Source organism: Anolis carolinensis, chromosome 2 (assembly GCF_035594765.1).
Source record: "Anolis carolinensis isolate JA03-04 chromosome 2, rAnoCar3.1.pri, whole genome shotgun sequence".
Classification (NCBI taxonomy): domain Eukaryota; kingdom Metazoa; phylum Chordata; class Lepidosauria; order Squamata; family Dactyloidae; genus Anolis; species Anolis carolinensis.
Genome location: NC_085842.1, coordinates 122,475,985 through 122,503,630, shown reverse-complemented (window position 1 = coordinate 122,503,630; position 27,646 = coordinate 122,475,985). Strand labels below are relative to the sequence as shown.

Genomic DNA, 27,646 nt, shown 5'->3' with positions numbered 1-27,646 from the left:
TTTTCGATCTTGGCCTTAATTGCATTCATGAGCCATAGCCAGGTCTTCTCCTTGTCAACTTTTCCTTCTATTTTGTCAAGGAACTTTCCATATTATTATTTTAATGTATGCTAACTGGCGGTCTTTAGATAAAGGGTGGCCTATAAGTATTTAAATAAGTAACACACACTTCAAGTAAAAATTTCTTGAAAATTCATCTGCACTTAAATCTATTTTTCTGCTCAGAAAATAAGTATGAGAGCAGATTGTGTCTAGTACTAATGTACTAACACATTTTATTTTTGAGGGAGATAGGATATTGTGGTGCACTGCTTGGAGAAAGGTGCTCTACACATGGTTCAAGAAGTAGGTAAATTGATCTATCTCTGAAACAATGTGTGTAATAAATGTGTATGGATGTGTATTATGTAAAATCACAATTTTTGAGCAGGAAACACTTGTGATTGTCCTGCAATTTTCTCAAATTCTTTTTAATATTTCATGTGGTCATTAAACTATGTCCAGAAACTTTACATTCTCCAATGAAGAATAAGTTCAAATTATTTATTTTTCTTGTAAGACTAAAATAAAGATCTTCATAGCTGATTTAATAAATGTGTCAGAACAAGTTTTCAACCTAAGGTTTGAGCAGTTGGTCAGTTTTTTGGTATTGCACTTCTTTCCCAAAGGAGTCATTTAATTACTTAAGTCATAATGAGAAGGGAAAGAGTCCTTTTTTCCATATGACACAGATGTTTAAGGAAGCAATTAGGCCACTTTCTAAGTCATGTACAAATAACCTTTAGTAGTGATGACACCAATATGAAATTTGTTTATGTGGAGCTTGTATATGGAACCTAACTATAATCTCCATGTTCAGAGGAAATATGTCTCTGCATTACAGCTGCTGAAGACTTGCAATGTGAGAGATCTGTAGCCATCACATCCTATTTTCTGGAGGCTCTCAGCAATAGAACAGTATTGAGAATAGATGGGCTTCTGTGCCAATCTAGCATCTCTTCTCCTGAACCATTTTGCCCAAATTACCTAGATCATTAGTGAAATTGTCTATCTCATGAACTCTTCCCTTATATCCCCACTTTCCTCTTGTGTTTATGAATAGAAATGGGCCTTTTCCTTTGTTTTCCCTTAGAACATTTCCTTAAACAAAGAAAAATACATTTGGATATAAAAACAGGTAGACCTTATGTAGTTACACACCCAGGTTATACATGTAGTTTATACAAGTCTTTATTTTTTGTATAATTAGTTCCTAAATGTGAAGTTTGTTTCCAAATCCAAATAAAAAAATGCAAAAAATAAGTGTCATATTGCTGGCTAGGAGTAGAATATTATGTGCAAGTCAAAACTATCAAAATATATCAAATCACTTTGATACAGGGCTTGGAAAATTACATTTTGTGGAAAATAATGTATATTCTCCATATATCAGCATTTTTTTTTCAATTTCTGTGGAATGTGTTCAGATGGATTTGGTACCTTCTGAAAACAAGCTCGCTCTCTCTCTCTCTCTCTCTCTCTCTCTCTCTCTCTATATATATATATATATATATATATAGTGCATTTATGATGGAAATTGGGTATTTATGAATTAAGAAACATTTTAAAGTATCTTCAGAACTAAATGAATGAATAACAGCTATGAAATACAGATTTCTTGGGGTACATGATAAAATCCTGAAGTGCAGAAGTTATATTCTAAAATTAATAGGCTTTGTCTACCTGTGAATATAATATCTCAAAAATGAACAGCAAATGGGATAGAAATACAGGATGTTATGACTGTGAATTACAATACACAGCCTGTTAGAAAGTGGGCAACAGGTAGTATGAAACATGCCTGTCAGGGGCTCATGATATTCCTAGATGAAGATGTCAAGAGCACTTGTAGCCATCAATAAGCAAATGTGCACCTGTGTAGCTCTGGGAATATTCAGAAATATTTCAGTTAATTACTCACTTTCAAACCAAATTACAGCTGTATAGTTATGGAAACCAAGAAGATCCTCCCTGTTCCCAAGTGTGTTTGCTCGTAAATGATAGCAATAGTTTTATTCACATGCCAGCTTGAACAATAATAGAGTGTTTTAGTCTCTTATATCCAAAGGTATATTCATGAAGTTGCTAGCATCTGTCATGAACTGACCAAAGTTTATTACAGAAGTTTAAATTATGTAAATACATTGTAGATATTTGAAGTGGTGGTGCTGTGATAGAGTTTAATCTAATAAGCATAGTTACTAGTCTACAGGCAGTCTCCAAGTTACAAACAATATAGATTCTGTAGGTTTGCTCTCAAGTTGAATTTGTTTGTAAGTCAGAACAGGTACATTTTAAAGTGTAACTCCAGCCAAATATATAAGCTTTGGGTAACATAAAGAAGGGTTAACTCTTGTTCAGAAGATTTTGCCTCATGTCCTGTCCCTTTGATAACTGGATTTTGAAAAATCTGGCTTGTGGATACAAAGATTGGTGATAAAGCTTCAATAGAGATGCTTTTTCCCCATGATAACTCTTTTGGGGACTGCCCGTATATACCAACTCTGTATATACCTATATTAAGAGTTGTACCTAGTGAGTGTCTCCCACCAATAGAACAGCATTCATGTTCCATTTCCCCCTAGAATTCCTGTCTAATCTCTGGGAGATCCTTTAAAGCAAATTTTGAAGGGGGGGGGGTAATAGGGAGTGGAAGGGAGGAATCTGTATATGAGTACAAATCCAGTCATTCAACATTAGATGTAAACCTTAATTTTTAATTGGCATGGGCAAAAGAATTTAACTCTAGCAGATAGTTAAATGTGTTCAGAAGCAATTTAATCGTATGAAGCGAAATATATGAGTAAAGTGATGGTTTTGGGAAGTACAACTTGAGGATTTAGTAGCTAGACCTGTAACTCATTGAATTTCCCATTAACCACACTGTTGTGCTCCCTTGATTAATTACATTGCTAAAATAGTATCTTGTGGTTTGACAGGCTAAATCAAGGAAAATGCAAAAGATATTCTGCTGTTTAAGTCACTGTAGAGGCCACCATAGGTGCAATCAGCTAACATGACATTTTATTCTCAAACATGAAAGTTTGTAGAAATACTTAGAGATGGCAACCCTTAACACTGTACACCAGAACTACTGGGTTAAGTAGGGCTCAGATTATGCTGTAATTAGCTTTAGCTGCAATTTTGCTTATCCTTTGATACTATTATCATACTTTATTCATGGTACAACATGATTTTACAATCATCTCTTCTTCCTACTATTTTTTTACATGTTAGATTCATTTCCATGTGTTTCCCCCCCCCCCCCAAAGTGGAAACGACCAATAGCAAATTATTACTGTGAATTGTTTATGGCTTGTTTAGAACCTATTCACATATTATGGCCTCCTACAGTGAGGCAGGTAGAGTTCATTGACTACTGCTCCTTCCCCTCATTTTTTTTTCAATGTGATGCAGATAATGCAAGGTTTGGATGCTTGAAACCTAGACCAGGGTATGTGCATTTTAAGTTCCAATGCTTTGCACAGCACCATCCTTTACCTAAAGAAAGCTTTCAGCTCATATATGTCATTACTTAAATATGTCCCTGGTGTTATTTGGTTTGTTTAGGAAAGCATGTATTTATTGTGTATGGTTGCCAACATCAAGGTGCATGAAATGTGTCTTAGGACCAATGCCATCTCCTAATGCTGATTTTGAACACCCACCCACCCACCCTCACACTCTCATAGATTTCCTCTCAGACTTTGGAAGCCTCTAGGAACAAAAATTCACATGTTAAATTGGTGGCTGCCATCCCCTCTACACTGTTTAACATTTTTAAAAAAAATAAAAATAAAATTAGAATGACCCCTTCTCTACCTGCTTAATACCAAATTAGACTCCCTGAAATTTTCTCCCTCCACCCCACCTCACTGCACTCCACAGCATTTCGTGGCAGGCTATGTGACTGCTACTGGTTTCTAGGGACGTAAAATGCCTCTTGGATTCACCATTGGCCCTCCACAATCACAGGATTTACATTTACCTTCTGAAGTTGGGGCTGCTTTATGAACATTCACAAAGTAGCCCCATCCTTAGGAGATGGAGGAAATGGATCACAGTTTGTACTGTTTCTGGCTCCCTGGCAGCCATGTGAGTAGGAGGGCAAGGTATTACTGCCTATGCTATGCCCACCACCCAAACAAGGGGCTGAACAGGAGGTGGGCATGGCATGGACAACTGTTACTCACCCCCCCCCCCCCCATTCATCTTCTGAGGATGTGGATGTCTTATGAATGTTCACAGGACAGACACATCTTTGGAAGCTGGGCACAGCATATCTAGATGATTCATGCCTTTGTTTCTTCTGAGTAAATGAAGAGAGGCATGCAGGAAGATAAAGGGGAACCAGGATTGATAGAGCAGCAGAAATAGCAGTGGCACATAGGACCTGCTCCTTCTCTTCCTCCTTTGTGTAACATGTGTCTGTTTCACCTGGTTCCTCCCTACTTTTGCTTAGGTGAAATAAACACATATGACACATGGGAAGAGGAGCTGGGATTTGTGGGATAATTGAAGTGTCGACAACATGCAGTGCTGTTCTTCCTCCTCTTCCTGTGTGACATGTATGTCTGTTTCAGGTGGGGCAAAACATGATCAGCCCTTTCTTTTCTCATCTCCCTGATTGTTCTCTGCCTATACCCCCAGGCCTGTGAAAAACACTACCTTCTTGAGACCCTTCCCTTCACTGTAAAAGAAAAAGTAGGTGAGTGAGTGGAGAAATGTAGGGCAAAAATGGTGAGAGTGAGAAGGCAGGCAGAGAAAAAGGCAGGGAGCAAGGGAGCTTCCTGGGACTACAGTGGGTAGAGTCCCTCAGTGGTCTTCAGTAGTTGTATCCCTCTCAGAGATTTTTATGATTTCCCCACATTTGGGGGGTGGGGGTGTGCCCCTGATCCCAGCAAAAGTGATGGCCGGCTGTATGTAGTTGACTATTCTAGAGATGTCGGGCCTCATTTCTCCTGTCCTGGGCCACAAGAATAAAAAGCCACAAATGATTTCTTATGGCCTTATTTCATTGATCTTTGGAAATGTTTTCTTATTTGTAAAAATGATTTTACTATACCTTGCAAAAAGTGTGCATATTGATGGGAAGTATTGGGTGGGTCATCTTTCTCGCCAAACAGTTTATCTGTGTTTGTTTTGTGTGCTTTACTTTAGAAAAGAAAAGCCATCCTTTTTTGGCATAATTTCTTTTTAGAGATTAAAGTAGTCTCACTGAGGGTATTGGCAAGATTTTTTTTTCTCACGTGACCATCTTGATATTTAGGATAACTTCAATTATAAAGAATTAGATATTTTGTAAGTATTCTTCACACTCTTTAGTACAACAGAAATAGTTTTAACTATGTCTGCATATTTGTCTTTTATTTTTTCTTCAATCAACTACTCCAGGATATATGTGTTGTGTGTTTGTGCCAATGTTCTCTGTTGATTTTTTTTCTACCTTTCTTTTTTTTTAAAAAAAAAATCTTCTTTTCATCTGGCTATAGAGTACTATTAAGTGCTACAGTGGTTCTTCATGTGACTTTTTGTATCCAGTATTTTTGTTCTGTCTTATTTTTGTAGAAATTGTCCTGTGGAAGTATGGCTGAAGGGCAGTATATACATTTATAAAAATATATAAATAAATGCCACTTTTGTACTGAAATTGCTGACAGGCAAGATAACTTGAGAGAGAGTGTTTGAATAAAGAGGAATAAGCCACTAATGGGAGGAAAGGGCAAAGGGGAAGTCAGGGATTCCATTGAAGGAGAAATCAATAAAGGAAGTAGCAGCAAGGGAGTTGAGAGTGGATAAAAACACTGCGGGGGGGGGGGGGGGGGGAGGGAGAAAGTTGGTTACCCCAGAGCTTTTTTTGAGTTTTCCTAAGAAATTAACATCCCTTAGAACTATGTGAGACAAACATGAGAGAATGGGAGAAAGATAATAACACTACCACCCTAGTAGAATGCTCAGAAATATATACTTTAGTGTACCAAACAATGAGACATTCTCCTACACTTAATTTTGGTGGCAAAGCAACAAAATGCAATGGAAATGTGTAGGGGTTATTGCTTCCCACTGCAACACCTTTCATTCCCCCAACTGGCTCTGTGGGAATGAAAACCCCTCTAAAGCCAAATTTAGGGTGGCATGAAGAACTTTTAAAGGAAGTAAAGGGATTTCTAACACCAAGTGCAATGTTGAATTTAGGCCAATATTTTATGAAACACTAGGCTAAATAAAAAGAAATTCAGATTAAAGGGTTTCTTTAATTAGTGGGAATAGGGAGGAGAACAGAACCAGATGCAATATAATTCAAAAGCTATCTGCAGAACATTGTAGAAAAGAGGATATTTTCTTATATAATTGTTATATAATTATGTCTGTGTGACTATAATTATACAATTTTTCTTACATAATTTCACTTTAAAAAGCTAGCAAAGTGAAGACATTGGTTTTAATGTAAGACAGAATACTCAGGAGCTACACCGGGGGGGGGGGGGGGTAAAAAGTATGTTTTTTTAAAAACAAAGCTATGTAAATGATAAGCAGAATTAGTTGTCGTATAATAGTTATGTGTGCTCATGCATTATGAAAGATAATAAAAAAAAATAGCACACACACACACATCCCAGAACATGTTGGGATTTTTGAATAATGGGAAGTTTATAATATCATTTTTGTACATTTCTATCTTATCTTTCCATTGTAAAATCCTCACATTGGGCAGTTTACATTTTTAAAAAAGCTTAACAGTTTAAAATAATTGTAGTGACCATAGCCCATGTTTAAAATAATTATAGTTTAAAATAACTATAGTAACTATGAGCCCATCTACATGGGCAATATGAATTTGCCCTGAGGTCAATAGACTCCATGACATTCACACGACACATGGGGTCCATTTGCTGTAACACAAGAGAAGGCCGGGGGACATGGGATGCTACGAACCTTGCCCCATTGATCTGGCCTTTGTGGCAACCACCAAGCATGAAAATTGTGGTAGTTGTCACTTGAAGCCTGTAGTGATGATAGCCAGAATGATAAGGTGATCAGAGAAAGAGGAGGAAGGGGGGAGCTATTCTTCCTTCCCCCTTCCCTTCTGTCATGTCACTTTGTCACTCTGGCTGTTGTTACTACAGGTGCACTGAGCAACCACTACAATCATTTCCATTCTCAGTGATCACCACAAAAACCAGATTGACAGGAGCAAGGTAAGGGCAGTGCAGAACCAGTTACATGATGCTGGGCTGTGCAGATACCATCCACTCACTACTCTGACTTTGGGGCATCCAGTGTGGACACCCACCAGCTCCGAGCCTGCTTGGTAGTTGGCCATGCAGACAATAGTGATGCTGATCCAAGGGACCCTACTCTGGATCAGCATTGCTACTTGTGACCCATGTCACAAGTACTTGTGACTCAATAGTTGTCTGTCTTTCTGCACGATCACTCCAAGGTCATGTAATCAAGACAGCTGCATCACATTTTAATGCATTGTTAAATAATTAATTTTTATTAATCTAAATGTGGCCATGCCTTTGAAGCTTGAAGTATCCCAATTTTTCACAGGGTGGCATACTTCTCTAAAAATATGCAATTGATACAGTTTGAAACTGGTAGAAAAGAAACAATCTGAAATACAAGTTCCCCTCTGCTGTGAAGCAACTACCATCAACAACCCCCTCCCTCACAGGACTGGGGGTGGGGAGGTTGTGACATGTCAAGATGTGTTATATTAGGATGAAGGAGACATGATGTGTCCAATTTACATGATGTGTAAAATTGTTTGAAGTTCTTGTTTCAAGTGTATTCCTACCCTTACGAAGCCAGTAATTTCATAAAGCAGATCTGTGGAAGATACAAAAAAACAACAATGGGACCATTAAAAGCCTAACTGGAGAAGTTTTTCTCTCTCCATGAACTGAAGTACGGAAAAGGCTCTTCTAATATTTAGGGTAAGTGAATATTTATTTAGTATTTTGGTATCACAATTCAAAAAGGATGAGGGTAGATTTGGAGAAACCTGCAGTATCTAACACAAATGTCAGATGTGTTTCAGTCCATCAAAATAATTTTAAAAATTACAAATTTTGTTTTAGATTTTACCCAAAGATTTTAGAAAACATGTTATAAAAGACTAGAATAAAAATGTTGAATATTTGAATTATTTGTTAGCTTCTCAATTCCAAAACCATGTACACTAGACAAAGTAAATGTGTTTTTCTTCTACTACATTTTGCAGCTCTGTACTTAGAGATATGTTAAAATTTTATTTAGACAGGTTTTGCCATTTTTATACTGAATTTTTATAATTAGCATCACTTCTGCTAGAGTGTTACTCTGATTTTATTCTACTTCCTATTTGTATACCATTTATTGCAGTTTCTTTTAATATTATATTTCTAATTTTTGTTGTAGACACGTTTTATTATATTTATAAGCCAATGTGCAGGGGAAAATGAGCAATATATATTTTAAATTAAGTGTTCACTGGAATTGTATAAACCTTTGTGTTATTCTACAATTCAAAAAAATTCTCAAAAGAGAGATTTCAATCTCTATTTTGATATATTTAAACTGTCTAGACCTGCAAGCTGTCTTTTGGAGACACGCAAAATCCAAAGAGCAGTGGTGTTCCAAGCCACACATCTATCTCATTGGTGCCTCTTAAGTCATTTCAGTCAGGAATTCAGAGATCAAATTCCTCAAGCATCACTAATCTGCATTCATTTCTCGTTCTGTCTGTAAAGTGGAATGATAACAGTCAGTGCAACAGTCAGTGTATTCAGTACTCTCCACTGTCTATAAATATCTGGGCATACTACAGCTGGACAACATCAAGCATGAACATGTGAAAACTGTGGTCAGCAAAGAATACACTCAAAGGGTCAGAAAAATTCTCAAAAGCAAGCTCAATGGAGGCAACACGATCAAGGCCATAAAAACCTGGGCCATACCTGCCATAAGATATATTGCTGGCATTATAAATTGGACACAGGCGGAACTGAACAATTTGGACAGAAAAACAAGAAAACTCATGACCATTCATCATTCACTGCACCCCTCGCAGTGATGTTGACTGGCTATATCTGCCTAGAAGATCAGGGGCAGAGGACTCTTACAAGTCAAACAAGCTGTCAAAGAAGAAGAACATGCCCTGGCAGAATATGTAAAGCAAAGTGAAGAACCTGCTTTGATTGAAGTCAAAAATCAGAAACTCCTCAAAGCATAGCAGACAAAGAATCAGTACAAGAAAACTACACTACAAACTAGAGCTGACAGCTGGCACAACAAAACATTGCATGGAAAGTTCCTTGACAAAATTGAAGGAAAAGCTGATAAGGAGAAGACCTGGCTCTGGTTCACAAATGGGACACTGAAGAAGGAGACAGAAGGCCTGATCTTTGCAGCCCAGGAGCAAGCCATCAGAACAAATGCAATTAAGGCCAAGATCGAAAAATCAGCTGATGACCCAAAATGCAGACTGTGCAAGGAAACCGATGAAACCATTGATCATACCCTCAGCTGCTGTAAGAAAATTGCACAGACAGACTACAAACAGAGGCACAACTATGTGGCCCAAATGATTCATTGGAACATATGCCACCTCCCAGCAGTAAAGAATTGGTGGGATCACAAACCTGCAAAAGTATTGGAAAATGAGCACGCAAAGATACTGTGGGACTTCCGAATCCAGACTGACAAAGTTCTGGAACACAACACACCAGACATCACAGTTGTGGAAAAGAAAAAGGTTTGGATCATTGATGTCGCCATCCCAGGTGATAGTCGCATTGATGAAAAACAACAGGGAAAAACTCAGCCGCTATCAGGACCTCAAGATTGAACTTCAAAGACTCTGGCAGAAATCAGTCCAGATGGTCCCGGTGGTGATCGGCACATTGGGTGCTGTGCCAAAAGATCTCAGCCAGCATTTGGAAACAATAGACATTGACAAAATCACGATCTGCCAACTGCAAAAGGCCACCCTACTGGGATCTGCATGCATCATCCGAAAATACATCACACAGTCCTAGACACTTGGGAAGTGTTCGACTTGTGATTTTGTGATACGAAATCCAGCATATCTATCTTGTTTGCTGTGTCATAAAATAATAATAATAATAATAATAATAATAATAATAATAATAATATCAGGATAATTTAAAATAATGAGGAATTGTGGAAAATCCTTAGCAGGGTAATAGTTAGTTTGCTTTACCTACCCATTAGGTGGAGAGTTCTAGTTTGGGATTTTGTCAGCACATTGGGATTGATACCCACTCCTTTTCCCCCTTTCCTCACTTAAAGTTTCTTGCAAAGGCAGGAGAGGTTTTGCAAGGGAGATCCTGCAGAGGCAAAGCCCTGCGATTATCAGGCTCTCTCCCTTATGCAAGCCCAGGTTTAAGCATGGGAAGACGAAGTGGTTTACAAGGGAAATCCTCCCTCCACTTTTGCAAGCCCGGGTTTAAGCGCGGGAAGATGAAGATCCAGGCTCTCTCCACTTCTGGAAGCCAGTTTAAGAGCAACCACTCCTAAACAGGATGGGGGATTTCTCTCCTGAATAGCAAAGGTTGGTTGAATTAAAACACTTTTCCGTATATCCGAAGGTTATCCGAAGGTATTTAGAGGCATGTGCGCCAACACTTCGAATTGGAAGGTTAATTCCAAAGCACCAAACCATCCCGGAAACTCCTTCGGATCTATTTTGAATAACAAATTTATTACGATAAACTAGGTTTTCCGAAGATTCGCCCATCCCTAATATATATAACACACACTGTGTGTCTGTGTGTTCCTAACCACATTGGCAGTCACGGATGGACAGATTCCCTATGTGGTTCCACAATAGTTCCCTACCTTCCACTTCTGTTATTCTGAGATGACAACCACTGTTTGAATGGATGCTAACCTTTGTAGTTTTCCAGGAGGAGTGGGAGATGCACACCATTTAACAATTTAAGGATAAGCCTTTGAACATGCTGATCTCTTGGGTTCCTATCAACCCTGAACTATGCACCTGGCATATTTCTTCCCTGACAAATGCTAGAAGTCTATCAATTGAAACTATAAAATCACACATAATACCAGAACTGTAAGGAAAAGCAACTATTGGAAGGCTCATCAAATGAACACTATCAATGTCACCATAAGTTTGAAGTTCAGATTTCTGAAGCCTTAGACTATGAAGAGAGGGAAAAGGACAATTTCTCTGATTGCCTCTTAGGGCAAAATCCAGAGGAGGGAGGTCAACCTTGGGCTTTGTTTCCCAGTGAGAAAGCAGCTCTAGGAGATTTGGGCCACTCTTCAGAGACCATCTTTCTTCTCCTACAGCTCTTTCCCTGCTGGGCTCTGCCTTGGCTTCTGTTTCTTCCTGTGGTGCATTTAGCAGCAACAGAAAGAATAAAGACATCACTTCACCTGATTTTCTTTTAAATTCAGTTCCTGGGACTCCGTAAGGAAAAATCACAATGGGAGCTATACGATCAAACTAATGCTACAGCTGACAAATCAATTTGTCCAATTGTTTGACGCTTTATCTAAAATGAACAACAATAAAAGTGCAAATACAGGGTTGAGACCATGGCAGATTTTGTGTTATTGTGCAGGTGCTTGGGAGTCACGCTCTTTGCAAAGGTTGCATGAGTCTTTGCTTCTATATTTTTCTAGTTGTGATTGTCTGGAAATATTTGAGCATCTGATTCATCCTTGCAAAGGAACATCTGCTTTCATACATTGTGATGACAGTCCAAAACCATTTTGTTTTTTCCCTGTCATATTTGGGGAAAATTAGTCTGGTGTTGTGTTGGGTGAAACTGTTCTATTTTAATATTAATATGCTATTTAATTATGGTATAAACTGTTATACTAACCACTAGTCACAACACACTGCCACAGCATATTTGAGAAATATACATTTCATTTATCCTTGGTCCACTTTTTATTGACCTTCAGGCATTTTTATTGCTTCAGAGTAAGCAACAATTGTGTCTGCGAGACCCTGAGTTGTGCTTCAGGTTTCCCCTTTCTTACCCACCATATGAAAAATAATGTTCAAAGCTCTTTAAGAACATGATGTCTACCTTCAATGTACTCACATGCTCTTACATTTAAATATTAATTTTCTTATTATTTCATGATAGAAATGTTTCAAGTAATTATTTTGTTACCTGGTGTGCTTGTTTAATAGACTGAGATCATTAGAAGATATATATAATTTTTTCATCCTCAAACTGGAGTTAATATTGTCTCCTCTGGGCAACCAGTTGATTGCTGTTGCTAGTATAACTTTTATTAAATACATTGGGGGAGTATTCCATTCTTGTCCTGACATACATGCATTGACTCTATAGTAACTTTCCTGCTCTGTTGAATAAATACTTATTAGCTATGTTGAATAACTATTTTGAATAGTATTATGAATTATGAATACCTATTCATTCTTATTTGCCATTTAGATATTTCAAAAGTAATGTCTAATTGTTTTTTTATTATTATTTAGATTATGCATAGTCTGCTCTTCAGCCAAAAAGCTCCCAGGGCAGCTTGCATATCATCAATTTGACCATACTCTGACCCTCAGATTCACTATCTAAATAAAACAGGGCAGACAAGGGAAACAGGAAGGCAGTCAGGGAGTAGGTTAAGTCCAGTAGGTGGTGATGGTGCTTCTCTCCTTCAGAGGCTAGTACAGTGGTCCTCAAACTTTTTAAGCTGGTTTAAGGAGCCCCTCATACTGCGGGGGGGGGGGGGGAGATTATAGTTTGGGAAAAATGAACCAATTCCTATGCCACGTCTTATTTGTTATGCAAAAAACCATGAAATAACAATATAATATTTAAAATGAAGAACAATTTTAACCAACATAAACTTACCAGTATTTCAATGGGGAGTGTGGGCATGTTTTTGGCTGATAAGATAGTCAAGTTAATTAGGGTTGTTGTTATTGTTATGTGCCTTTAAGTCGTTTCAGACATAGGGTAACCCTAAGTTTAAAGCTTAGAGTGAGAGCAAGGTAAATGACCTTGGAGAGCTGCATCTGGCCCATGGTGGGCCTTAGTTTGGGGACGTCTGGGCTAGAACAATGATGGTTAGAATTTGGGGCTATCACAAGCCGTTGGGGCATACAGACAATAAAGCTGCCTGCCTGCCTGCCTGCCTGCCTGCCTGTAACACCTTTTGGTACCTTGATGTTAGACCTGTTTCTGGGTATATTTGAGCTGCTGATTCAAAAAATGGCACAGGTTTTCCCCTATCTTCTAGTTTTTAAAACACAAAACATATGCCATATAACAATCATTTTCTGCTTGCCTATAAATAGCCATAATAACCATAGCTAAGAAACTAGAGTTCATGCAGTCTATCCAATACAATTTTCTGAATCGCAACCTAGATAACCTCAGCAATGGGCCTAAAAACCAAGACATCAAGCATTTTTGTTGAACTGTGTCATCTATCTTTATTTTATATATTATATAATTATAAGCAATAAATGTGATGACTTTGAGTGTATCTCTTCATAGAACTTGTTAAGTGGCAGAAATGACACACATATTCATAGTGCCTATCCAATTCCACTCCAGAAACAACCTTAGACACAAGTGAAAGCAAATTTTAACAAGGCTTTATTTCAGCCAAAATAAAGATAATACAATTTAGAAAACAGAAAGTACAGTCTCAATGATACTGCACAGTCTTTAAGAAAATGTAAAACAAAAGTCTTCACGGCAGACAAATAAAGTCTTTGATATACAGGCTTATAAGTGACAAACAACGAGAGGCTTCAGAGATTCCACACTGAACACAGTGCTGGTAACAGACACTCTCTCAAAAGTAAGATGGTTGCAGCCAGCACTGGCCCCTGAACTTGCTGCTAATTTATAGCCCTGAGCTTCGCAGCACAGCTGACCCTAGGGCGAGTTCTAATTACTCAGCGTTTTCTCTACTAGCCTAGCTGACCTCCTTCTGACTTCTTTCTCCCTTCGTCCCTCCAGAAAAATAGGGATCTCTGCCATATCTGCCAATTCTCCTCTTTCCTTTTCTTCCTCACCAGTTAACCCCAAATCCCCAAGTGCTGCCTCTTCAACCACCTGTCCTCCTTCTCCCTCAGAATCAGAAGAGCAATCCACAACAGTGCCTTTATTATAATTGTTATACTTTTTAGGATTTTCCGCAAGATAATATCCTAAATAACCATTGTGTAAGGGGAATTTCAATGGGGAGTGTTGTGCAAATAGTTTTACAGTGTTGCATTAGTGTATTTCCCAGTACATTTTTTTGGGTACCTATTAGGCTTGTGCACGGATTCGTTATGGATGTTTGTCTTCGATTTGTTCGGTTGGCTTGGAAGCCCAAAATGGCATGGGCTCCACCACCATTTTTTTACCAGCCACACCAGAACAGTGGCTGCCAAAAACTGGCTGCTTTCAGTTACACGTGGAGTGTGGGGAGGGAGGCAGCTGCTAGAAGGAAAAGTGTGAGGGGGGGAAGGGCACCACTTCAGCGTTTCCAAATCAAGAAAGAAGAGAGGTTTTTTTAAAGGAAGCCCAGGGTAGGATACCTTCAGGTCGATCTCTCTTCCTTCCCTGGGAAATGGGAAGCTTCCTTAAAATGCCCTGGAAAACCACCTGCTGCAGAGAGAGAGTGTGTGCGCGCCTGCAACTCCTATTTCCTCTAGAGTAGAAACAGCTCTAACAAAGCATTAAGCCCAGTCTCCTCTACAGACAGAAGGGAAAGGATAGCAGAAAGAGTGGTATCTTAACTTTGATGTTTTTAATCCATGTCTTAATGAACGATATAAAGGCAAACACACTGCCTAAAATGACAGGAATGGGAGCCTGTGGGAAGTCCCCATCACATTGCCACCAAAAGGCCATATAGAAAATAAATCTTTCAGCTTCCTGGATCGAGAACAGATTTCTGTCCTGCCAAATTTGGGAGCCTCCCAAAAAAAAGATCGGGACCCCATCAAAATTTTGGACACCGAAACAGACCGCTGTTTTCCTGTATTGCACAAGCCTAGTACCTGTCAACATTTCCACAATATGAATGGGCATGGATATGAAGTGAATGGAGAGATCAGTTGTGGGGTGGTGCAGTTCTAGTAAACAAGTGGTGTAATGCAAACATAGTACAGGTATGCTTGTTTAAATTTACACAACACAACCTCTGTTGGCTCTTATTTCATTGACTTGGGGTGCTTCTACAAGACCGTTTAAGTCAGTGTGGGGTCACTTCACTCTATAGGCATCTACAAAATACATGCAGGCTGGAGAAAGCCGCTTAATACAGTATTTTGGATTTATTTATTTACAGTATTTATATTCCGCTCTTCTCAGGGGACTCAGTGCAGATCACATTATCTACATATAGGGCAAACATTCAATGCCCTATATGAATGCCCTATAGAACCGAGACAGACACAAACACAGAGGCAATTTAAACTTCTCCTGAGGGGATGTTCGATTCTGGCCACAGGGGGGAGCAGCTGCTTCATCATCCACTGTGACAGTACTTCCTCATTCCACATCATAAATTAGTTAAATTTGCCTCCCCACTTTATAAGTGGTACCTTATTTGCTACTTGATAGATGCAACTATCTTTCGGGTTGCTAGGTCAGCAACGAGCAGGGGCTCAGAGTGATTTATTGCAGCAGGCTGCTCACCAGCCTGCACCACAGCCCGGCCCGGGTTTAAAAAATACAGGGAAAGTCCAAATCCTGTAGCATCTTTCCTCTGCACAACTTGTGGTCCTTTGCCATGTTATTGGCCACAATGCAGCCTAGAACCAGCATTTTTCATGCCGATTCCAAGGTTCATTATGTTCTGGTGTAGAACCGCCCTAAGTAATTCTTCATTATATCAACCATTCCTATGAAGTTAATAGTTTATATTGTATGTTACCAAGATATGTTCCTTATTTTGTTATAACTTGAATAACAATTGTTGCTAGTTTTAATCCATTTATAAGCAACCTGTATCTACCATCAGATAAAGAGGAGCACTATCACAAATAATTTCATTGCAGATTAGTCTGCAGCAATTAATCAGGGCAGTACCTACCAAAACAGATTTCCATAATCAGTCATTTTAATAAGTTAATGATCATGTAATAGAAAACTGTCTTCTCAGTATGTGCACTTGGTATCATTAATCTGTGAGCAATGAAAGCCCTAAGACAGATGTCTGCAGGTTTTTTGTTGTCGCCCACCCAGTAAGGATGATATTCGTGTTAAGCAGAGGTGGACAGCTAAAGTTATTTCCTCTCTGTGTCATTACCACAGAACTTTTAGTTCATCCACAAGTTCATTCAATTTATTTCCACCTCCATCTGAAAATTAAAACACAGAACCACATTTTTTGTAAACAACCATTGCACAAAGTGTGCCTTCTTCCCTCTATATATTGATATGCAATTTAACGGAAAGGCAAATTTCAGTAAGAATTCACAGAAGTATAAGTTCATAGTGCTTAAAAGTGCAGACCAAACATAAACCTGAAGTTTCCCAAACCTTCACAAAATATGGACTATTTTTTGCACAGTTTGATTTCAAACTCCACTGTATTTAAAAGGAAAAGTTATGATTCCTTTTAAGACTTCTGTTCAGTTAGGAGCAGTGAATTATCACCTTCACTGAGCATTTTGTCTTGAGAATGCAGAGGTGGGCATTTGGACAGTTGGATACTTCAGCAGTTCTTTGGGTTTATTAATTTGGATTATTCATATCTTTTACGAAAGCCAAGTGTACTGGTTCGTGGCTTTTTTATGATCCTTAAAGCATTTTAAGGGGCATCAACATACATGGTATTCTTCTTTATTTCTAGGCAGTTGGAAGATTGAATCTGTGTGGGTTGATGAAGGTAGACCTATAAAAGAAAAATACATTTTATGTCTGAAATTTTGGCAAGGGAAAGCGTAGTGACTGTTGAAGGCTGTGACAGGAGAGTTGGAAGAGATTTCTTTAAAATACTGACTTTTCCCACAGCCCATCAACTTATTCATGTTGTGAATCCCCAAAGTCCAATCCTGAAGTTCTCTCTCATTCCATTTTGAATGAAGTTTCACGACAAGGCCCAAAGTGTTAAGAATGAATTGGTGCATGTCAAAAGTAAAATAGCCATTTAGAAAGACTGCTGTGTTAATTTAGACAAAATCCACAACAACTGTTAAGGATTACAAAATAGACCTTAAGTCCACAATATGTGTTATGTTGAGAATCTCAATTAATGCTGTGCATATTGGAATGTTTGATCTTATTAGTAACAAACAAAATTGTTCATAGTCTGACAAGTTAATATTTTAATAGTTCTTGGGTGGATAGAAGTATATCTATGCATACTACTATATATATAGGTATATTATCTATCTCCTACCATATGGTACACCAGGGGTCCCCAAACTAAGGCCCGGGGGCCAGATGCGGCCCATCGAAGCCATTTATCCGGCCCCCATGGCACAAGGGCAGAAGGGGGTTGGGCTAAATGACCCAAAAGGTCTCTTCTTCTCTTAAAGCCCATTATTATTATTATTATTATTATTATTATTATTATTATTATTATTATTAATTAGAAACACAACAAGATGAGTCCACAGCAGACACTCTGCTGGTTGTTGTATTGGATCATACGTCGGACACTTCCCAAGTGTCTAGGACTGTGTGATGTATTGGCAAATAATGTGTGCAGATCCCAGTAAGGTGGCCTTCTGCAGCTGGCAGGTGGTAATTTTGTCAGTGCCAATTGTGTTTAAGTACAGGCCAAGGTCTTTAGGAACTGCACCCAGTGTGCCGATCACCACTGGGACCACCTTGACTGGCTTGTGCCAGAGTCTTTGCAGTTCGATCTTTAAATCCTCATATCGTGTCAGCTTTTCCAGTTGTTTCTCCTCAATCCTTCTGTCACCTGGGATTGCAACATTGACAATCCATACTTTGCTTTTTAACACAATTGTGAGGTCAGGAGTATTGTGTTCCAAAACCTATTATTATTATTATTATTATTATTATTATTATTATTATTATTATTATTATTATTAACATTGAGGCTGGGTGGCCATTTGTCAGGGGTGCTGTGCTTGTGCTTTTGGTGCACAAAGGCAGAAGGGGGTTGGACTAAATGGCCCAAGGGGTCTCTTCCAACCATCTTTATTGTTGTTGTTGTTGTTGTTGTTGTTATTTATTATTGCTTGGTGGCCAACTATAGTCTGGCCCTCCAATGGTCCGAAGGATCGTGAACTGGCCCCCTGTTTAAAAAGTTTGGGGACCCCTGTGGTACACTATTGAAATTCCATTTCCATTCTAATAAGGATATCTTTTAGATTCAGAGAAATACTGAAGCAAATTGAGCTAATCTGTATGGATACAGGAAATGCTTGAACTGAAATAAAACTTTGAGCAAACCATTCCAGATATCAGCAACCAGCATATCAGTAGGATCAGGTCTCAATAGGAAATTCTCCGAGAGCCATCAGGTATCCATTAAGATTTATAAGCCTCATGAGGTAGCCCATTTTAATCAGCCCCCTCTCCCATCCCAGTCGAGGCTTCAAGGCCCAAGGAGTCTAAACCCAACCAAAATAATGATCTGTCCATGAAAATGGAACTATGGAAAGTCCTTCTACAACCCAATCGCCATCTTCTCAACAAGTACAGGAGACTAGGCCCAGATTGTAGCCTTGCAGCATGGATGGGACCAGATATTTGTTGGGACAAGCCAGTGGCAATCGTTGAGGGCATTAAGTCCTAAAACACTCCTGACTGAACAGCATCAGCATAGATTTTGAGATCCTCTGACACTGCAAGTCAAAAGAACCCATCCACCACCACCAAAATCAACTCCGCCAGTAAAGGAAGAGCGATTAATTGTTGTTTTTCGATATAATGATGAAACAAATAATAGTAGTCAAATATTGTTTATTTGTTATCTCCTCACAGTGTGTTTCCACCAATAAGCATTTATTCTTATCTAAATAACCTCATGTGCACAATGAATATCCAGCTATTTATGATAAATATTAAACTTATCATTTAATATTGTCCACTACTCATTTCTCTTTGAGATCTCTCATTCTTGACTTTCAAATTATGGCATCAGTTGCTGGTAAAGGAATGCCAGATTGTATGTTTTTTCACATCCTAATGTTGTGTCTGAATTGGCATAGACCATGCTAACTGACGCTTCTAAGAATTGAATTCTAAAGCATCTGGAGGATCAAGGTTAAGAAGTATTAGCCTAAACCCTGCACCATGAATGAAATATGGGTGGCTATCTGAGCTCTTCTACTTTTTTCTACTGGGATACTTCACATGTCATTTTAATGTTGAAGCTACTTTGCAATAACTGTATTTTACACTATGAAGGTAATGTTTTGATTGAAAGAAGTACACTAGAACAGATGGTCCATGTGGGAAGTAAATGATCATCTCTATGTCATCTACCCTCACAGAAGAATTGATGCTGATGTGCTTGCTTCTGTTGTCATCATCACATCCCACATTGCTCTTTCATCTAAATGTATCTGAACAGTGTAGAATCGATCCACAGGAAGCAGCTTCAACTCCATGGCAGTGTAAGGTTTCTTAATAAGAATTCTTACTGCTTAGTCCAATATTAAGTTTCAAAAGTCAGGAGTGACTGTTTTAATTTATATACTGACTGCTAAAAAAATCAATAGAAACATAGAATTGGAAAAGACCCAAGGCCATCCAGTCCAACTCCTTGGCATTCAGGAATACATAATCAAAAACTCCTGACAGATGGCTATCCAACCCTGTTTAAAACTTCCAAAGAAGGTGACTACTGACTACACTACACCCTGAGACAGCATATTCCACTGTCAAACAGTTCTTACCATCAAATTCTTCCTAGTGTTTAGGTGGAATCACTTTTCTTGTTTGAATCAATTGCTCTGTGTCCTGGTCTCTGGACCAGCAGAAAACAAACTGGCTCCATCTTCAAAATGGCATTATTTAATATTGAAACATGTCATATCTTAACCGTCTCTCTGAGCTAAACATACCCAGCTCCCTAATCTATTCCTCATAGGGAATTAAACAACTTTGTAAATGGTAATGTGGCATTTTGGGGTCTTAAATGTAGTGGTTCATGTGCCTGTACTGAAACAAGTAGGCACTTGTTGATATTTACTATTGTGAAATAATGATGTTCTTTTGTCACACTGTGCAATTACAGCACTGTGATTTTACTTTAGCTGCTATGGCTTCATACTAGGAAATCATGGAATTTTTTCATTGTGGAAGCACTAGAACTGAATAGCCTGTTATCCAAAATGGCCCTTCCTAAACTGTAGTTCACATGGTACTATGAGATACATCCATGACTGTTAAGTGGAACCATGGTGCTATAACTCATGGAAAATAAAAATGTCCAAACATGTGGAGATGAAGCAAAATTTCAGGTGCCCATATAAAGAGTTTACACAGCTGTGCTCGCACCTGCATTGCACAGAAAGAAGTATATATGGGGCTCCTATAGAAAATAGTTATGTTTCTGGGGTGTTACATTTTTCTTCATCTTATTGGCATTTCTGAGCATGGGAAATAGCATTTCAAATAGTAATCTGAATGCAATAAATCTGATGGGAATCATTTCAAAAATATAACCTAAGTATTTGATAATATCTGTTCCCAGTTCTGTGAGCAGATCCAGTTTCTATGGGTGCAGCGCTTGTACTACACAAAGCTGTACTAAACTGTACATAATTGTGACACAAGTTTGAAATCTAAAAAGAGCAGTTAATTACTTTTTAAAGCACTGACAACAGCCAGGCTCATAGAAATTGAGAAAGATGACTATTAAAAAGGTTAGAATAATGTCACAATACAGTAATCAAAAGCAAAACTGTATGCCCCAAAACAATATTTCTTTTATGTCATGAATGATTAGCCTTGAAAAAGAACCATTAGAAGCTTAAAGAAAGCTGAAGTACATGGTATCAAAACAACTGGGTTTTTTTTTTTTAAAAAAATACCTGTACATCATGGTTTTCTTTTTACAGCATCCTTGCATTCTCAAGTGTATCTATATGTTTAAACCTTCTGTTTTCATGCTAATTTCTGCCTGTTACTGTGGCTCTGAAAGCATGTGACTTCTTGCTTCTAGAAAAATCACTAAATTGTTTATGTAATTTGATTGCAATTGTTCTAATATCTAGCATTTCATTGTCTACTATTTACAACTCTGGTAAAGACGTTCATATACAGAGACATTGATCATAATTAGCAGATTCAGCCCTTCTGTATATATTATCTAGTTCTGGTGATATATTATTTTAAATAAAAGTTTCCCGTAAACTCGGTTTTACTAAGACACTTTTCAGATCTGTCACCCACAGAAGTAGTATTCATCCAAATAACTTTTGGAGCTGCCCTGTCAGCATGAGGGACTAATTACACTTGCTAACATTATAGCCAAATTAGGCTGTTGGTGGCCAAGCTCCTTTTTTAAAAAATATTTGTTAGAAAATCCTATTGATCACAATTATTAAAGTTAAACAACTGCATTGTGTGAACTGAAGATTCGAATTTGGGCCTCTTCTTGTTGCAGATTCTATTAGTACTCTGCTTGGGTAACTAACCCATTTTTAATAACCCAAATTACACTTTTTTCCAATGATTAAAAAATTTATCGCAAAAGAAAAATATAAATATCTGACTAAAATACCTAACTGTAAAAACAAAATGTATGTTAGAAAAAAGAATAGAAAATCAGATAAAGCGGCACAACAATCCGATTTTGTGTATTATGCTTAGGACTGAGAATGGTGCACTCTCCAGTTGCTACTAAACTGCATCTCTCAACATTCCTCCTCATTGGCTACATCAACTGGGATTTGCAATCCTAGGACATCTGGGGAGTCACAGCTATTTCACTTCTCATTTAAAACAATGCAAATTTTTTAAAAAATAAAAAGACCACAATGTAAGCATTATTCTTCTGTCATTGCTGTTGAACCCACCATTAGGCAGTGTGTGGTTGCTTTTGAGTACATACTGGGAGTCCAAAAGTTATAGTGCAACATAGTCTTTCCAAATCCTCTAAGCCAGGGGTCCTCAAACATTTTAAGTGGAGGACCGGTTCATGGTCCCTCAGACTGTTGGCAGGATGGACTGTGATGAAATAGTCCAAAATCAGGATTGTTGTTGTTGTGTGCCTTCAAGTCATTTCAGAGTTAGGTCAACCCTAAGTCTAAAGTTTAGGACAGAGTCCAGGCCCATGGGTCTTAGTTTGGGGACCCCTGATCTAGACGATCTCATAAGACCATAGGTAAGCAAAGAGACCTCCAAAGACCATCTAGGTCAGGGGTCCCCAAACTAAGGCCCGGGGGCCAGATGCTGCCCTCCGAGGTCATTTACCTAGCCCCCGCCCTCAGTTTTATAATATAATATATTGTATATACATATAATATTGATAATAATATTATAATGTAATACAATATAACACTAATAATAATACCATATAATAATAATATTAATTATATATTCTATATTACATATAATATTACTAATAATATTACAGTATAGTGGTATAGTTCAATAAAGTAATATATAATGCTAATATTGTGCTATGCTAATAATATAATATATTGTATGTACATATAATTTGTAAGCCACTCTGAGTCCCCTTTGGGGTGAGAAGGGTGTGATACAAATGTAGTAAATAAATGCAGTAAATAAATAAATAATAAATAAATACATTTTAGACTTAGGCTAGCCCAAAGTCTGAAATGACTTGAAGGCACACAACAACAACAACAACAACAACCCTAATTAACTTGACTATCTCATTGGCCAGAAGCAGGAGCACACTTTCCATTGAAATCCTGATAAATGTATGTTGGTTAACATTATTTTTATTTTTAAATATTGTATTGTTCTTTCATTGTTGTTGTTTTTGCACTACAAATAAGACATGTGCAGTGTGCATCGGAATTTATTTGTATTTTTTTTTCAAATGATAATCCGGCCCCTCAACAGTCTGAAGGATTGTGGACCGGCCCTCGGCTTAAAAAGTTTGAGGACCCCTGATCTGGGTGGTCTCATAAGACCATAGGTAAGGAAAGGGACCTCAAAGACCATCTAGATGATTTCATCAGGCCACCAGAAGACCATAGATAAGGAAAGGGACCTCAAAGACTATCTAGATGGTTTCATAAGACCAAAGGTAAGGAAAGTGACCTCCAAAAGCCATCTAGATGGTCTCATAAGGCCGTAAATAAGCAAAGAGACTTTCAAAGACCATCTAGATGATCTCATAAGATCATAGGTAAGCAAAGAGACCTCCAAAGACCAGGTAGACTTAGGTCAACCCTAATTCTAAAGTTTAGGACAGGGGCCAGGTCAATGACCTTGGAGGGCCGCATCCGCCCCCTGGGCCTTAGTTTGAGGACCCCTGCTCTAAGCTATTCAGCTATCCTAAAGTGGAGCAGAGGATGCTGTCCTATCGGCAAATGCCAATCCAGTAATCTTCTGTATGCAGAATGCCACATCCTCTGAGTGGTAGTGTCAAACAATGTCTCTTCTTTCTAGTCAGATCAGCAGTAAATGCTAATGGAGATTTTTTTTAGAATCAGCTTTCTGTGCTGATGTTCTTACTTCCTGCTTCTTTGTGGAAAATGGAACTATGGAATACCTGACTAGATGTCTGCTTATAAATACATCCCTGCCCCTTTTATTCATTTCATGTCATATCTTCACTATCTGTACATTATAGGTCTGTTGGTGAAATGTAATCCAATCTAGCATGCAATGTAAAATTAACATGAAAACTACAGTAGAATGATTACATTGACTCTTATTTGAGCCTATACTTACCACCAATAAAGGTTTTTGATTTTTTTTAGGTTTTTAAACTACTGCTAATTTTTCAGTGGATATCCAAGCCATGTGGTACTGCCGCTTTTGAAAGTTGCCACAAGAGTGAAGTATTTTGAGAGTTGAGAGTTAATTATATAGTGTAGACCAGCTGTTCTCAAAATGTGCTCCAAGAAATCCTGGGGCTCCACAAAGCAAACTGAAGGGCTCCATGGTTCCCTCCCCCTCCTCCTCCTCCAAGCTTTCCCTTCTCTATCCTGCTCGTCTCCCTCCCCACATTCTTTGCTGCCAAAAGCCTTTTTTCCTTGCTGCCAAAATCCTCTGCCCTCCCTTACCACCAAAAGCCTTTTTCCCCTCACCTTTCTTGCGGCTCAGATCCTTTCTCCCTGTCTTTCTTGCTTCTAAAACCCTATTTCTCTCCCACTGCTCAGGGCAGAAGGGAATTGAACCTGATGCCCCTGGGGTTTCTGTTGTTGTTGTTGTTGTTGTTGGCTGTGTGGCTATCTGGTATGTTTTTCCTGCATGGCAGAAGGGAGTTTAATGTCCCCTGGGGTCTTCCACTAAAATACTGTTAAGTTTATGTTGGTCAAAAGGTTTGCCCATGCCAGATAGATAGATAGATAGATAGATAGATAGATAGATAGATAGATAGATAGATAACATATAAACATTTCTTGGTGCTCCACAAGAAACTTTTGCTTCATAAAGGGCCTGTGGATTAAAAAGTTTGAGAACCCCTGGTATAGATGCACCCAAACTGAAGGAGCTAGATCTAGTAACCATTGCAGGTCAGTAGCAGAAGTACACAGCCCACCCTCAGCTGTTCCCCTTGAAATTTCTTAGAGGACAGTGCTCTGAATACACAGCTTGCCAATAATCCTTTGAGATGACCTAACAACATGAGGTATAGGTTCCCATTGGTAATGTTGAGATGAAGTAAACTCATGTTACTGTGCATGGAATAGATGGGTTGCCATGTTCCCTTTGCCTCAGGACAGCAAATGTCTTTGCCTACCCTTGTGTGAAAACATTGGGAAACATCTTCGTATGGCTTCACTTTTTATTTCCTCCATACAAAAAAAAGATAGAGGAAAGGAGAGTTTCTGACTACTACTGAGGATTAAACTCATTTCTAAAATAATAGCCAAAGAACATTGTTTGTGGGGAATTCTGACTGAAAGCAGAAGCATGTCAGGTTGTAAGCCATCATTTTGCAACAGGGTCACAAAAGAAGATATTGATCTGCAAAGATGATGTGGGTGTATAATGTTGAAAGGAGATCATTCTTTCAGCTCTCTCACACACAAAAGTTTTGAGACACAAAATCCAATAAAACCGGAAAGTAGGTCCTGAAAAGACTGAAGGAAAAGGTTAAATAGAAGACAATGGCTTTTGCCAGCCCTGTCTTTCAGAGACAGTTCTTAATAATTGATAATTAATTACATTAATGTTTTGGAAGTTCCTTAGATATTTTTACTGGAGGTTCCAAGTATTTAATTGAATTTCTGTAGGGAGAATGTTAATCACTCACTTGAGCCATATATTTATATTATCCAGTGAAAGAACGGAGTCAAAGGGCTTATCTATTGAGTGAGCAAAGCAATGCTTTTCTGCTGGAGGCCATGCGGAGACTGCTGGTCTCTGTGGAGCCCTTATCCTACAGACAGCTTGCTTTCAGTGCACTCCAGGGACCTTGGAGCCAAGCATGTGAGTGACAGCTGTTTTTTTTGGATCGGCATGGAGGAGATGATACCATGGCAAACCCTCCCCCTTTTTTTAATCAAAGTGTTTTATCTCGTGCATTAAATATCACAGGGAGCAAGGTGGATTTTTGACATAACATAGTTGAATTAAAAGAGCTTGAGTGAGAAATATTTTAATTATCTGAGCCAACCTCCCCCCTCCGCCCCTTTCCCTTTCTGTTGGTAATTGTGTAAGAATCATAATACAGCTGGTATTCCAAAATTTAAGGTACAGATATATATTTTTCTTTGCATTCGTTTGCCTTGTTTTCACCTCCTTCCAGCTGGCATTTTAAACGGAGATTTCAAAACTGCTCTTTAAACATTTGAATTCCTCAATAATTCTTTGACATTTTAAATTGATGCTAATTTATAGTCTGAGTGATGCTAGATAAACTATTCAAAGGGAGAAACTCTCTCCAAATATCTTTAAAACAGATTGGTACAGAAAATACTTCACACCTGTACATAAAACATAAAGATATATGCAAATATATTTGTGAAAATGTATGCCTGTGTTTTTCTAATACTAATTTGGAAGACACAGAAGCATCTAACAGCAATGACATCTGGTACTTTCCCCCTCAATTGGTATGTTTGAAAATAGCTATTGCACAGCTAGGAAACCTTTGTAGTTCTGCACATGCTCATATGAATAGAGTGTTTTGTTAAAACGATCAAGTATTTTCTGTGTTACAGAAAAATATGATTACTAAACTCTGCAAACCCTTTAATGCTAAACAAATTCAAGCTGAAATCCTGAACCTTGTGATAGAAAATGAGCTCCATTGAAGTAAATAGACACTGCTTCTACACAATTTAGCTCTGAAATGCTGATATGTTAAATCATTTTTATATTTGAATTGTTTTCTTATGAACTATATGAACGACCTGCATTTATATATTCCTCTCTTTGTTAGCTTATTAGTCCTTGATAGCATGTTTTTAGGTAACTAATATGTATAGCCTCTTTGGATCCTATACAAGGAGAAAGGCAGGCTATAAAATAAATAATAAAATTAATGTTTTTCTCCACATCTTAAACCAGTCTTATGAGGCACAGATGGCAAGCAATATTTTAAAACAGTAGCACAAAATAAAAACAGTAATAAGAAGTACATAATCCATGTAACATTCATTCTTTAACTGAAATAAGAAAACCACCTAAGAGTGTTTTGTCATGGAATACATAGCCATCTGAAAATGGTAATTATTCATACTATATTGCCTTTTCCTATATCATATTCCATAAGGTATTCCCTATAACACAGCCCACCGCCATAACAGCCAGAAAACCCCCCAAAAATATATATTTTAATCTGAGTGATGCTTTTGCCCCAAAACCTCCTCACTGCTCAAAATCACGCTTTTGCTCCATCAACCTTCCCACACACCTTAACCCCCTCTCCCAAAATAATTGAAAATGCAAGAAGATCTCATAAGCTGTACTTTGTCCAACCCCGTATGTTCAAAAAACTAGAGGAACTTCTGTGCAAATGGAGAAATCTGCTTCAGCCAGTCCAGTAGTATGCATCTGTGTGGACGAAAACAAGTTTCTATGGATTTTTCAAATGATGCACATTTTGACTTGCAATTTGAAAAGCATGCATTACTTTTGATACTTTATTTCTTGAAACAACATTTATGGAATACATTAGAGGAGAAACCCATACATGTTGTGGTCTTTCCTCTGATCCAACAGGACTGAAAGAAATACAATCATGCTAAATCATCTAATTGGCCCTGAATTTTGTCTCTATTTGCATTTTTCTCTACTCTAATGTTGTCTTGCTACATGTAATCCTCATTTAATTAATTAATTGATGTAAAACATCTTTCATAACAATTGAGATTACTCAGTTTGTTAGACACTCTGTCTTTGTGAATATCAACATAGACCAAGCAGTTAAAATTAAATTAGCCATTTAAAATTAGCATTATAGGTTGGTGAAGCAAAGATGATTCATGTGAATGAAAATAAATATTTTTGCCAATTAATCAGCAATATTCTTCCTGCATTGTAGTAGACCCATTACTTCTGTGATC

At 38.1% G+C, this 27,646-nt stretch overlaps 1 protein-coding gene across 13 annotated transcripts in view; it reads left to right on the top strand.

Annotated features, from left to right (window-relative positions):
* Window positions 1-27,646, top strand: part of tenm2 (teneurin transmembrane protein 2) — a 1,150,537-nt gene that overhangs the window by 217,856 nt on the left and 905,035 nt on the right. The gene's annotated exons all lie outside the window — the stretch shown is intronic.